The sequence below is a fragment of the Lathamus discolor genome, chromosome 5 (genome assembly GCF_037157495.1).
Source record: "Lathamus discolor isolate bLatDis1 chromosome 5, bLatDis1.hap1, whole genome shotgun sequence".
NCBI lineage: Eukaryota > Metazoa > Chordata > Aves > Psittaciformes > Psittacidae > Lathamus > Lathamus discolor.
Window position 1 is genome coordinate 102965300 of NC_088888.1, and position 14110 is coordinate 102979409.

A 14110-nucleotide genomic window follows, 5' to 3' on the forward strand; every position below is an offset into this window, starting at 1 on the left:
TAAAATTCTTGCTAGGCAAAGGAAACATTCCTTCAGATAAGTCTCTAAACAATTCTGATATTCCTAGTATTAATTCTGGCTCTTCTGCTCTACAGCTCACAAGGAGGTAATAGGGATAAATGCACTGAACATGGGAAGCACACTGAATTTAAGAGCAAATACTCTGCAGCCCTGCAGGAAAATTATAATAATGATGTTTTAATAGGTTGGATTAAACTCTTCAGTCAAACTTAAAATCCCACTTGTGAATTGCAGCTCCTTCCACTGGGAAAGGAGAATGGTATTTAAACACATATAGACCTCCCACATACTACTAACACAGGCTGAAGGACTAATGAACAGGAAGGCACAGTACCTCAGGTCAGGTCTTGCTGGAGCAAGCTCCTTAGTTCTTGAAAAAAGAGTCTCCCTCATGGCCACAGTTATTCAGGGCTTTGGCTTTACATTTCATTCAGAAGAGTGCACTGCTAGTTGCGTTGTGACCCCTAAAAATATACTGTTTGATCGGTTCAATAATGACTCTGAAGAATGAGAGCCACCTACCCTATTATCAACTCCACTTCCTGGGGTTTCTCTTAAAGGGACTTGCATTCAAGTCTGGTCTAGAGTAACATAGGCAATTACACTAGGAAGAATGAAAATGTGAAGGGGGCAGCCACTGCAGCTTGAGGTCATGAGATGATTGCTGGCTGTGATTAGGAAGAAATCCCCTCTTCTTAAATGAAGTATAATAGCTTTCTAAGGTTTCAGGACTGTCCATTGTTAAAGATAGTATATTCCCTGTGACATTTATATAAGCTCTGATTTCCCTTTTCTTCCCCTTTCAAAAAGTAGGAAAGGAAAAGAAAACTTTCAGAAACTTTCTACCTTCTCAGAAAAAAAAAAAAAGGGGGGTAAAGAGAAAATAAATTTTATTACTCTGCTGCTCTGCTGACCAAACTTCTGCTACAGCTTTTTCCCTTAAAAGTAATTCTGAATGTTCCTTCTTCTTTTTCTATTTTGAGTAGACAGTATTTAAAGTTTTTAATGCCTGATGTCAAAAATTTGAATTAATTTCACTGTATTGAGTCTACTAAATATGGTTTCTTTTTTAAGCATGCTGCTCTTGTGAAAGACTGTGGTCTGTAAGTATTGTCAGTCACCTCATAAAATAAAGGTTATTATTATTATCAGTGGTGAACAATAGCTGATGACTTTGTGTTGAAGAAAGGTCAGGAGATTAATCACTGATATGTTTTCAGCAGCTATCTTTGCTGCTCAGGACTTAAGCAATTGTCAGGGGCATATTTTTTCAGCTTTAATTTTTTTTGTGTTTTTCCTCATTGTCTGCATAGGTGCATACACATGCACACAAATCAATCTCGAGTTAGGTCTTTTCATATCTGCTAACTTTCACGTAAGAAAACAAACACAAAAACATCACCATTTCAGAACCTGCAATATGAATAACTGTGACATTCATGTACTGTGTATCAAAGGGGGACTGTAAGAGGATTGGGACTCCTTTTTTTCTGTTAGTAACTACCATGTCTGTGGCATCACTGAGCAAAATTCAGTTCTCTAGCATGGTTCTTAAACCAAGACTCCATTACTTCGTTTCTGCTGGAATGCTTCTTCCACACTCCACTTACGAGCATGGGATTCACTGTGGTTTCTCGAGACCTTTGTTTTAGAATTCATAGACCAACAAAACTAGACCTAGTTTTCTAGATATACATCCTTTTTCTTTTGATCTTGCAAACTATAGAGTATCAGTAGTGTATAAGGATGTACAGATCTGGGATACTGAACAGAGCTGGTGGGATGTGCTGCCTCTGCTCAGACTTCAGTCAAAGCATGAGAAGCTTGTATAGGTCAACTGTGTCTTCCTTCAAACTGAAGAAGCTGACCGTGCTTGGAGTATGTAATATAGGTGCAGACACAGACTGACAGACACAGAAAACCATTCAACTGAAGACTGGCATCAGATGAATCCCTTCATTGTTTCTGAACTCATTGTTCAAACTACTGAACAAGTCATTGTTGGTAAATGACTGTCTGAAATAGTCTATTTCTTCACTATAGATTTAAAAGAAAATATTAGAGCAAGAGAAAAAGTAGATGAAATTGATTTCATTTAACAATAACCTTCCAGCCTTGCTTCACTCAAATAAACTTTGTAACTAATTACAGTGGAATCTGAAAATAAAACACTTTTAGGGTGCAGGGTTTTAGAAGTCATCAGAATTATCCAGTGCTCAATATAGCCAAAATCCTAGCTTCTATTATGTTCTTGTGCCAGCAAGGCTTCCTGAAAGTTAACGTCTATAGAGCTATGAGAGGAACAAGAAACAAACATTAGTATCATCAAATCATAGAATCATAGAATAGTTAGGGTTGGAAAGGACCTCAAGATCATCTAGTTCCAACCCCCCTGCCATGCGCAGGGACACCTCACACTAAACCATGTCACCCAAGGCTTCATCCAACCTGTCCTTGAACACTGCCAGGGATGGAGCACTCACAACCTCCCTGGGCAACCCATTCCAGTGCCTCGCCACCCTAACAGGAAAGAATTTCCTCCTTATATCCAATTTAAATTTCCCCTGTTTAAGTTTTAACCTGTTACCCCTTGTCCTGTCACTACAGTCCCTGACGAAGAGTCCCTCCCCAGCATCCCTATAGGCCCCCTTCAGATACTGGAAGGCTGCTATGAGGTCTCCACGCAGCCTTCTCTTCTCCAGGCTGAACAGCCCCAACTTCTTCAGCCTGTCTTCATACAGGAGGTGCTCCAGTCCCCTGATCATCCTTGTGGCCTCCTCTGGACTTGTTCCAGCAGTTCCATGTCCTTTTTATGTTGAGGACACCAGAACTGCACACAATGCTCAAGGTGAGGTCTCACAAGAGCAGAGTAGAGGGGCAGGATCACCTCCTTCGACCTGCTGGTCACAGTCCTTTTGATGCAGCCCAGGATACGGTTGGCTTTCTGGGCTGTGAGCATACACTGCCTGCTCATGTTCATTTTCTCATCGACCAGCACCCCCAAGTCCTTCTCTGCAGGGCCGCTCTGAATCTCTTCTTTGCCCAGTCTGTAGCTGTGTCTGGGATTGCTCCGATTCAGGTGTAGGACCTTGCACTTGTCGTGGTTGAACTTCATAAGGTTGGCATCAGCCCACCTCACAAGCGTGTCAAGGTCCCTCTGGATGGCATCCCTTCCCTCCAGCACATCAACCAGACCACACAGCTTGGTGTCATCAGCAAACTTGCTGAGGGCGCACTCAATCCCACTGTCCATGTCAGCGACGAAGATGTTAAACAAGACCAGTCCCAACACCGATCCCTGAGGGACACCACTCATTACTGGTCTCCAGCTGGACATCGAGCAATTGACCACAACACTTTGTGTGCGGCCATTCAGCCAGTTCTTTATCCACTGAGTGGTCCATCCATCAAATTGATATCTCTCCAATTTCTAATCCTCTAGACAAGGATGTCATGTGGGACAGTGTCAAAAGCTTTGCACAAGTCCAGGTAGATGACATCAACAATGTTATATTATATGTTATATTGATAATCAAAGGCATTATGGCAGGCTGGTAAATAAATTATTTCTAAGTGTTTTCTTCTTTGGACTGTGTATTAAATTCTGAGTGATTATAATAATTATAATAATTAGTGGTTTTCCTCCTTTTTCAGGTCTGGTAGCATATCCAGACACTCATCTTCATGCACTGTCTTGCCAGACTACTCTTTTTCCCTCTCTGCCCCTTGAAAAGATTAGTATGTGTTCACATTTGTTGGCTACTATGGTCTCTGATGAAGACTTACAATTACAAAAGGCTTATCTGTTCCCCACTCTATTTGTCTTATTTTCAGCAGCCCTTTAGATTCCTTGGGGTCAGGATTTAAAGACAGCTTATATTAAAGGGACTTGTAATCCTTAATAAAAGAGCTTAGATTCCTTCCTTTGCCACTTCCCAGATGATCTGTGTCTTGCTCTTATATGTCTGAGTCCCTCTTTCTGTCAGTGCTTCTGCTTTACTCTAAATATAGCATCTTTTAGGATACTAAATGCTCCATGTGTATTGCTGTAGGGAAATTCTGTTTCTTGTGTTTAGTAACCTTCACTATATACTACAAGGTTTATCTATTTACTTGGGTTTTCTTCATATCAATAGGTCCCAGATGTAGGCCATGCTCCATTAGTGATTTGTGGAGCACTTGTTGGAGGTCCATAGAGAACTGACTAGCAAAGCACATGTTCCTGTGCATTTCCATCTGCTATCTTACATTAAAACTATCTAAAATTATATCAAATAATTTCTGAATGCCATTATTCAAAGAAGGCAATTGCTACTGTTACACAAGGCTGATACCTAGTTGTGAAATATTCTATGTGTTGACTAGGAGGAGAGAAAAGACGGAGTCAAGGGGTTGAAATGTGACCCACATCCTAGAAAAGTTAAAGAAAACTTGCCCTTTAAAAGTTCTCTACTTTAGCTATAATCCTCTGATTGGCCTGTATGGAATATCCTTTTAGGTCAGATAAGTTTTATGATTTCTAAACTCTGATGGCTTTAATTTGCTGTAAATCTTTCCAGAGATTATGATACTTTGTACAGCATACCTATAAATAAGTTCTATGACAGGCTCATTAATCAGGCTACATTTTAAAAGCATTAGCCTTCTTCCCCTCTGTTGAATTCATGGCTTATCTTTCCCCAATTATAATTAGTCTTCTTTCAAAACAATATTTTTTTGCCAACTAGGGAGTTACACTGGGCCTGGTCTATAAGTTTCTTCACCCTCTAGCTGAGGTAACCCCAATATCTGAGCAGTGTTTAAAAATTTGACTCCACATTAGCATAATGAAAATTGACTCTATTTTAAGCAGGGATAAGTCCAAAGAAATCAGTCACAGTACTGTAAAGATCACTCTTGATATTTTTAACTTTCAGGTATCTGGTTCTGAGAACAGAGCATGAATTTGGCACCTTTATTTTCTTTGAGGAAAGTACATGTCCCAGACAGGAAGATGAAATAGCAGCCATGTAAAATTGGAAACCTTGCCCTTTCTGTTCACAAAAGAAGTATTGTACCATCTGAAAAAAAAAATTAAAAATTCTTTATAGTGCAAGAGCTTCAAGAGGCATTGGAAGAATATTCCAGAATAGAAAGGGCTTCTTCAAATACATAGCAAATAAAACTAACACAAGAGGCAATATAGGCCCACTGCTGAACGAAGTGGGTGCCCTGGAGACAGAGGATATAAAGAAGGCAGAGGTGCTGAATGCCTTCTTTGCCTCTGTCTTTACTCCTGCAGACTCTCCCCGAGGGCCCCGGATTTCTATAGCCCCAGAAGGAGTCAGGACAAAGGAGTTTGCTTTGGTAGATGAGGATTGGGTTAGGGATCAGCTATGCAATCTGGACATCTGTAAATCGATGGGTCCGGATGGAATGCACCCACGGGTGCTGAGGGAGCTGGCGGAGGTCATTGCTAGGCCGTTCTCCATCATCTTTGGTAAGTCGTGGGAAACAGGCGAGGTGCCTGAGGATTGGCGGATGGCAAAGGTCACCCCAGTCTATAAGAAGGGCAAGAAGGAGGACCTGGGTAATTATAGACCGGTCAGCCTTACCTCCATCCCTGGAAAGGTGATGGAACAACTTATTCTTGACTCCATCACTAGGCATATCAAGGATGAGGGGGTCATTAAGAACAGCCAACATGGTTTTATGAGGGGGAAGTCATGTATGACCAACCTTATAGCTTTCTATGAGGAAGTGACTAGGTGGAGGGATGATGGTAGAGCGGTAGATGTAGTTTTTCTTGATTTCAGCAAGGCATTTGATACTGTCTCCCACAGCATCCTCATAGATAAGCTAAGGAAGTGTGGGCTTGACGATCAAGTAGTGAGGTGGATCGAGAACTGGTTGAAAGGAAGAAGGCAGAGAGTTGTGGTCAATGGCGCAGAATCTAGCTGGAGGTCTGTGACTAGTGGAGTCCCTCAGGGGTCGGTGCTGGGACCGGTGCTGTTTAATATTTTCATCAATGACCTGGATGAGGGAACTGAGTGCACCCTCAGCAAGTTCGCTGATGACACAAAACTGGGAGGAGTGGCTGACACACCAGAGGACTGTGCTGCCATTCAGCGAGACCTGGACAGGCTGGAGAGTTGGGCGGGGAGAAACTTGATGAAATTTAACAAGGGCAAGTGTAGAGTCTTGCATCTGGGGAAGAACAACCCCATGTACCAGTACAGGTTGGGGGGTGACCTGCTGGAAAGTAGTGAAGGGGAAAGGGACCTGGGGGTCCTGGTGGATAGGAGGATGACCATGAGCCAGCAATGTGCTCTTGCGGCCAAGAAGGCAAATGGCATCTTAGGGTGCATTAGAAAGGGAGTGGTTAGTAGGTCAAGAGAGGTTCTCCTCCCCCTCTACTCAGCTTTGGTGAGGCCGCATCTGGAATATTGCGTCCAGTTCTGGGCCCCTCTGTTCAAGAAGGACAGGGAATTGCTTGAAGGAGTCCAGCGCAGAGCCACAAAGATGATTAAGGGAGTGGAACATCTCCCTTATGAGGAGAGGCTGAGGGAGCTGGGTCTCTTTAGCTTGGAGAAGAGGAAACTGAGGGGTGACCTCATCAATGTTTACAAATATGTAAAGGGTAGGTGTCAGGATGATGGAGCTAGGCTTTTTTCAGTGATATCCAGTGATAGGACAAGGGGCAATGGGTGTAAACTGGAGCATAGGAAGTTCCACGTTAACATCAGGAAGAACTTCTTTACTGTAAGAGTGACAGAGCACTGGAACAGGTTGCCCAGGGGGGTTGTGGAGTCTCCTACACTGGAGATATTCAAGGCCCGCCTGGACAAGTTCCTGTGTGATGTACTGTAGGTTACCCTGCTCTTGCGGGGGGGTTGGACTAGATGATCTTTTTAGGTCCCTTCCAACCCTTGGGATTCTGTGATTCTGTGATTCTGTGATTCACACTCTGGACAGTCAGGAAACTTTATCGTCTGTGTTTTGAGCACTGGGCAATAAAAATATCTGAAGTAAAACCACTAGAGAAAAATGTGGTTCCTAGGACTTCCAGACTCCTTGCCAAATATTCTGATCAGCAGGCTAGTGTGTGCATTACTAAGAGTTATCTTATGCAGATACTTGCAAGTTAGTTATCAAAGTTCAAAGCTATGATTTAGTAAGACATTTGGTTTATCAGCAACATGGATTTAAACCATGGAGTTCGAAAAAGGCATCATTTCAGGGCATGTGAAGGGAGTAGAGGGTACAGGATAGGAACTTGAGCAGATCGGTATGCTTTTCACCAAATATAATGTTTCATAGAATTGCTTCCTAAACTTACTGCTCTAATTTCTCTCCCTAGACAATAGAGGACAGATATTGTCACAGGATAATTCATAAGGGATATCTCTGAAAAAGACAAGCTAGTCTTCAGGGGAGTTTAATTCCATCAATAGTAAACAGAGTTGAGTAAGATAACCGTTAATTTAACTGTTAATTTCTAAAGAGTCAGGTTGTGTGAGATTAATCCAGTCCTGGATCTGAAAATACTAGGATACTTAAGTAGAGGAAGATCTACTTGACTGGACTTGCATGTCAGATAGCCGATGAGTTTCTCATTTATACTGAAACATCAAGGCATGTGGAGAAGAATTTGCTCGTGGAACTTCCAGGTAATTTTAGAGGTCAGGAAGCAGATGAATAGAAGTTTTCAGGATCTTAATTTTGAACCTGAACAGTTACAATTAATTTACACTTTTTTTAATATTTTGTGTTTTCTGTATCTGCCCAAGAGTACCAATGACACAGACAGTTCCTGAATATCTCGGTGTACATCCAACTCTTGAATCTTCATGTGATAATAATGTGAAAAAGAATTAGCATAAATTATGAACATAGAATCGTAGAATAGTTAGGGTTGGAAAGGACCTCGAGATCCTCTAGTTCCAAACCCCTGCCATAGGCAGGGACACGTCACAGTAAACCATGCCACCCAAGGCTCTGTCCAGCCTGGCCTTGACCACCGCCAGGGATGGAGCATTCACAACTTCCCTGGGTAACCCATTCCAGTGACACACCACCCTAACAGGAAAGAACTTCTTCCTTATATCCAATCTAAACTTCCTCTGTTTAAGTTTTAACCCATTACTCCTTGTCCTATCACTACAGTCCCTAACAAATAGTCCCTCCCCAACATCGTTATAGGCCCCCTTCAGATACTGGAAGGCTGCTATGAGGTCTCCTTGCAGCCTTCTCTTCCCCAGGCTCAACAGCCCCAACTTTCTCAGCCTATCTTCATATAGGAGGTGCTCCAGTCCCCTGATTATCCTCTGGACTTGTTCCAAGAGTTCCATGTCCTTTTTATGTTGAGGAAACCAGAACAGCATACACTACTCCAGGTGAGGTCTCATGAGAGCAGAATAGAGGGACAGGATCATCTCCTTCAACCTGCTGGTCATGCTCCTTTTGATGCAGCCCAGGATACAGTTGGCTTTCTGGGCTGTGAGTGCACACTGCCGGCCCATGTTCATTTTCTCATCAACCAACACCCCCAAGTCCTTCTCCACAGGGCAGCTCTGAATCTCTACTCTGCCCAACCTGTGCTTGGGATTGCTCCAACCCATGTGTAGGACCTTGCACTTGGCTTGGTTGAACTTCAGGAGGTTGGCATCAGCCCACCTCACAAGCGTGTCAAGGTCCCTCTGGATGGCATCCCTTCCCTCCAGCATATCAACCGGACCACACAGCTTGGTGACATCAGCAAACTTGCTGAGGGTGCACTCAATCCCACTGTCCATGTCACCGACAAAGATGTTGAACAAGACCGGTCCCAACACCGATCCTTGAGGGACACCACCCCTTACTGGTCTCCAGCTGGACATTGAGCCATTAACCACAACACTTTGCATGCAGCAATCCAGCCAGTTCTTTGTCTACCGAGTGGTCCACCTATCAAATTGATTTCTCTCCAATTTAGAGAGAAGGCCGTCATGTGGGACAGTGTTGAAGGCTTTGCACAAGTCCAGGTAGATGACATCAACTGCTCTACCCCTGTCCATCAGTTCCTTAGCCCCATCATAGAAGGCCACCAAATTGGTCAGGCAGGATTTGCCCTTAGTGAAGACATACCGGCTGTCACCAAGCACCTTGTTGTTTTTCATCTGCCTTAGCATGCCTTTCTGTGAAAATCTGCTCCAAGATTTTGCCAGGCACAGAGATGAGACTGACTGGTCTGTAATTCCCTGGGTCTTCCATTTTCCCCTTCTTGAAAATGGGGGTTATATTTCCCTTTTTCCAGCTGTTGGGAACTTCACCTGACTGCCACGATTTTTCAAATACGATGGCCAGTGGCTTAGCAACTTCATTCGCCAGCTCCTTCAGGACCTGTGGATGGATTTCATTGGGTCCCATGGACTTTTGCAGGTTCAGGTTCTTAAGATGGTCTTGAACCAGATGCTCTCTTACAATGGGCCTAGGATCTTCATTCTCACAGTCCCTGCATCTTCCTTTCAAGACTTAGGTGGCGTGGTCAGAGCATTTACCAGAAAAGACTGACATGATTTATTGGTCAATTCTGGGGAAGAGAAGAGAAAGTAACATATTCTGATATGTTTCCATCCCTGGCCCCGTTAAAGCCAGGTTAGTCAGAGCCTTTGGTAACATTGTTTAGGGAGAGGTGCCCCACCCAAGGTCCTTTCCAAACCTAACCATTCTACGATTGTATGATTCTATGATGTTATATATGATATTATGGGAAAATGTATATTGACGTGCACAGTCTGTGACGGCTGAAAATATTTGATCACAGGAAGGGATGGAAAGTGGAAAATTAAACTTTTAGGATTAAATTCAGTAACTTTGAGAATTAAATATTTTGAAACCAGTCACAGAATTCTAATGAATATATTGTATACGATTTTAGTATGGACTCTAATTTGTCCATGGAAATTTTGCTTATCTTTGTACTTGTCCATTGCTGTAAATCATAGTAATATGCATAAAGAGGTTAATGATGACTTTACAGTATGCTCAGTCCAGCTAGCAACATCTTGTCCTCACTTATTCTCCAGTCAAGATGTGGGCAAAAAGAATTATAAGGAGATATTATACTACACACCTAACTAAGTTAATGCGATTCTATGCTGTGCCATGCCCTGTGTGGATACTGTGCATTCACTGGGAAAAAACAAGCTGTCATTGTAGCACATGAAATGTAATAATCCCTTGTTCTCATTAAAGCTCTTCAACTCAGAGACAAGACTGTTTAGAGCAGGGTTATACTGCTGCTGGCTTCCAGTCTATTGTTGTCTTCATTGCTTTGGATAACCTTCCTTTACACTTCTTTGAAATGCTCTACCTGAACAACTGGGGGATGACCTTCCCTCAAACACTTTCTTGTGAGTGTCCAGAGGATGGCAACAGTCTTCTGCAATTCACTGAGAAAGACTCATAGAGAAGTTAATCTAACTGCAGCATCAAGCAGCAGGTAGTACGCTTCTACAAGCCCTCATGAAATGTGACCATGAGCAAATTCTGGAAAGAACAGGCAGTCGTCTATGGTTTTGCAAAGCAGATGCTCACACACACACTGAAGTACAGCAGGTTTTGAAATAAAGAATAGAATCTCTGTCAAAACATGGAAATCTTTAAAGGAGGGAGAAGTCACTTAATGAGCATTACTAGACAAATTACATCCTAGAATGGGCTAGTATCCTCCACTGACTATAAAAAAAAAAAAAAAAAAAAAAAAAAAAAAGGAGGACAGCCTGAGTAATCAGTTTCAATGTAGACATCTTCACTGTTGATTTCACTGGTCAGGGCATTCAGTCACTGACCTTTAGCAGTCTACAGGAACACTGTAAGCCCTTTACAGCATATGGAGAGCAGGGGCTTGCTTCTGATAGCCACACAGCTACATCCAAGACAATCCCAAAGAATTCAAGGCATCCACACCAGGCTGGCAGATATGAGAAAGGAATTAAAGGAAACATTCCCTGCTTGAGGTAATAACAGCTGGAGTTAGGTGGTATCTCCTGGATCATCTCTGCAAACAACTGTATGTAAGCTCTCAAATTCCACCTCCCAGTACACGTTTAGACTATGCAGAATGGACTTCAATTTAGGCAGGATCCTATCCCCAAAGCTGAATGAGATGAATCCCAATCTGAAGACCCATGTCAGATTTGCAATGGCATATGTCTTCTTCGCAGCTACAAAAAAAATATTTTTGTGTTGTGAATTTAACCTTCTATAATGAGTATGGAGGGATAAAGAACTACTAAATAGACTCCAGTAAAGGGCTGCGAAAACAAGAAAGGGTCATGGCACATTTCTCAGATGAGGAAGGGCTGAAAGAGCTGGGACTGTTTAGTCTGGAGAAGAGCAATGATAAAACTACATCCTCTCCCTCTAATTAGATTACTTGCATATAAATATACTGCAAATGCTACATTCTTCATTGGGTGTTTTAATTCCCTATCTATTTCAAAATACAGATTGACTTGTGTGTGTGTGTTTGTGTCTGACCGCTCGTTTGCATAGTCTTTCGAGACTTTCACTGAGGAGAAAAATGTGCTGAGCATTTGTACAATAATCAAGGCAATTGGCAGATCAGCTACACCACAGGCATATTTCCTCCCATTTTTGACATTTTTTTTCATTATTACATTATAAATGCGTGATCTATCTAAAACAACAAAGATAGTTGAAGTAAAGGAAAAAAAGGCTTTTAACCAAAATTCAGGAATGTTCTGAGCACCAGATTGCTTGTGTCACCATAGTATTAGATGTTATCATAAAATGTAATCTCAATGCATTGAGATAGTTTGGATCATGTTTTGTCTGCAGATAGGACAGTATAGCCTAACATTAGACCAAATTGCCTTGTAACTACAAATTCAGATTTTCCTTTTTCCATTTACCTATTTGTTCTGATAAATTGAAGCCGAAGATCCTCCCTTCCTAACATTTTCTGTAACAAATTCAATTTGTAGTGCTGTGTAATAGCAAACTGACCATAAATGGTGCAAATCTGCCAGTAATTGACAGGCAAATTTTGTCTGAATTTCATTAGGTTTATTCTTATAGAAATCAGGTCTTCCAAAGGCATGCATTTTATACATAAGTGTTCAAGGCATTTAAATATGTGCAGCACTATAGACTAGTAAGCATGCATGTTCCTTAACTATGCATGTTCCTTGATTGACTGCTGAATTTACAAAGAAAAGGTGTGTGCTCAGAGTCAGTTCCAGGCAGTATAAGCAAAATTTAATGTTGATGCTTTCAGGACAAAGAGCTGGGGCTGGCTGATGTCCATCCCATGACAGCAAGTAAAGCAGAAGTGGTGGAAGGAAAAGCTGGGGAAGAATACTTCAGCATCAGTTTTGCTGGTCCCATTTTCTTCACAGGGCAAAGGAGGACTGTGGCTTTACCTTGAGGGCTGTCTACATGACTTCTTTAAACACATTGTTTCCTGACAGCACCTACCTCTTCTCACAGCTCCAAACTTCCTTCAGTGGTAGCAATGATAAAAAGTAAACTAGCTTCTTAGAACTTCATTAAACAGCCACTAGGACTGTCCTGGGAATTTGTCTTTTTCCACCTCCTCCACCCCCTATCTATTAGCTTAGGGAATTGCCTACCTTATTTACGCATAGCTGTCTTCATATGTCCAAGAACCACACACAAAAAGCAACCTGTGCTTCCCGTGGCCAGGTTAGCTTAAATAGCAAAGATGCCATACAACCAAAGAAAGGAAAGTCTGTTTTTTTACAGGGGAGCACTATGCTAAGAGCATCCCGGGTATGAGCCCTGGATAATGAAATATCAAACTCAACATGCATAAGCAAGGGCTTGCTTAACTAAATTACCTGATAATTCTTTTAATGGAAGTTGGGTTTGTACAAAAGTATGTATTCATACATTTTAACATGGAACTCCCAGCTAACTTTAGTAAGAAATTCTGTAGAGAGAATATTGGCAGGCTACTTCTCCAGCTGAGAGTGGCTGTGGGAAGCTTAAGTGTGTTCTGGGTAATGTAGTCTGATTTCTGTTTTAATGGACTGAATAACTAGAACAGGCACTTACGTTAAATGGCCTGGCTGAGAACTCAGCATACAGTCAAAGTAAGAGAGAGTTTATGATAAAAGCAATAATCTATAGAGTTTAAATCCATTGTTCCAGATGAAAATATAGTGTCTAGTACAAGAACCCAAGAGAGCAGGTGGGGCATTTGGTTCTGTATCTGAACCTCCTGATGACTTGCTGTTTGATCTTGCACAAATCTGGTAAATATGCCTGGATTCCGATTTAAATGCCCGTAAACCAGTTGTACTGTAATCTATTTTCCACTTGGGAAAACATGGGATTGAGATTCTGGAGCTTAACTAATGTTTCTGAAGTGCTTTAATATTTCTGGATGAGTGATATTCAGTAAATACAACATTTAGGGACTTAAATTCTATCTATCTGAAGTAATTGAGGAGGATCTCCATTGAAGCCCTCTAGTTTGTAATGGCAGAATGTTGGCGTAAGTAAGACCACTTTGCATTCCGTCATTAGGAAGAAAAAAAACAACTCTGATATGTCAAGGTAATAGTATTAAGGCACTTTAGTCTCCTGATGCTTAAAGGACTCAGGATGGAGGAAAAGTCATCAAAACAGACTCTGGACTTGCAGTAAATAGAACTTTTTTTTTTTTTTTTAATACTATTTTAGAGATTTTTCTCCAAAGCTGTCAGATTTTAGTAACTAGCTCACTGAATCTGGGGAGAAATTGATTTTAAAAAATAGTAATAAAGCACCCCAGTCAAAACTGAATTGAATTCAAGACCATACAGGGTAGTATGAAGTTTTTAAAAGGTAAACATTTTAAAGAAATGCTGAAAAGAGATTTTAGTTTTTCTCGATTTTGGTACATGAAGTTTATGTTCTTCTGAGAGCAACTAAGACAGACTAAAGGAATTTAGTGAAAAGGTGACCTGGTGAAGTTGGTTTGTTGTTTTTTTTTTTTTTTTTTCCTGTGAGAGTGAGAAAAAGGAAAGTTAGCTTGCAAGTTTCAATCATCACATCAGCGGGGTTAAAAGGAAAGCTAGTTAAATGGAACACAGTTACA